This window comes from Schistocerca gregaria, chromosome 3, assembly GCF_023897955.1.
Source record: "Schistocerca gregaria isolate iqSchGreg1 chromosome 3, iqSchGreg1.2, whole genome shotgun sequence".
In the NCBI taxonomy this organism is placed as follows: Eukaryota; Metazoa; Arthropoda; class Insecta; order Orthoptera; family Acrididae; genus Schistocerca; species Schistocerca gregaria.
This window is the reverse complement of record NC_064922.1, coordinates 666,976,437-666,977,675: the sequence shown is the minus strand read 5'-3', so window position 1 is coordinate 666,977,675 and position 1,239 is coordinate 666,976,437. Positions and strand designations below refer to the sequence as shown.

General features: G+C 45.4%; 1 pseudogene; it reads right to left on the bottom strand.

Annotated features, from left to right (window-relative positions):
- Window positions 1-882: 882 nt before the first annotated feature.
- On the bottom strand, window positions 883-987 carry LOC126356823 (U1 spliceosomal RNA; annotated as a pseudogene).
- Window positions 988-1,239: the final 252 nt, after the last annotated feature.

Below are 1,239 nucleotides of genomic sequence, written 5' to 3'. Positions count from 1 at the left end.
TCGTCGAGGGGACACTGAATAGTGCACGGTACATCCAAACCGTCATTGAGCCCATCGTTCTACCATTCCTAGACCGGCAAGGGAACTTGCTGTTCCAACAGGACAATGCACGTCCGCATGTATCCCGTGCCACCCAACGTGCTCTAGAAGGTGTAAGTCAACTACCCTGGCCAGCAAGATCTCTGGATCTGTCCCCCATTGAGCATGTTTGGGACTGGATGAAGCGTCGTCTCACTCGGTCTGCACGTCCAGGACGAACGCTGGTCCAACTGAGGCGCCAGGTGGAAATGGCATGGCAAGCCGTTCCACAGGACTACATCCAGCATCTCTATGATCGTCTCCATGGGAGAATAGCAGCCTGCATTGCTGCGAAAGGTGGATATACACTGTACTAGTGCCGACATTGTGCATGCTCTGTTGCCTGTGTCTATGTGCCTGTGGTTCTGTCAGTGTGATCATATGATGTATCTGACCCCAGGAATGTGTCAATAACGTTTCCCCTTCCTGGGACAATGAATTCACGGTGTTCTTATTTCAATTTCCAGGAGTGTAGTTCATTTCCACTGGCCTTCCCATCCACCTGACCTTTCCCTATGCAGTTCTTTCTTTGGGGGCTTTATTAAAGACCATGTCTGTGTTGTGGCACTTCCTAATTGTTTGTCACAGCTAAAATACAGATTTGAAGAAGAGATTACTTCCATTGGTCTGCACTTGTTACGATTGGTTTTATTCGTGTCATGAAGCTCATATTGAACAATTGTAAGATAAATTAGGTTAGTTTACCTGCAATTTGATGTATGATTTATTGTAAATAGTATAAATCAAACTGTAATAAAATATCACTGGAGCTCGGAAAATCTTTTATGGACAGTCTATATTGCACCCGAGTTACCCGCATTAGGGGTAATCGCAGGGGTCAGCCCAACCGAAGTGCAATGGAAGAGCCTCGTCCTGGAGGAACCGCCTTCATGATCACGGTATCCCCTGCTTGTGCACTGCAATTTTGACCGACATGAACACACTCAATCCATGGCGAATGTATATTAAACCGTTCTTCGATTATGTAGTCAAGAACGTGTTGAACATAAAGTTGACGAGGAGGATGAGGAATTAGACAAATGCGTAAGTGCATGAATGTGTGGAATACCTAGGTTGGGGTATCACTGATAAATAGGAATGTGACTCATTTTAAGTGTACAGATAGCATACCTAAGTCTATTAGTGCTCCAGTTGGCTTGT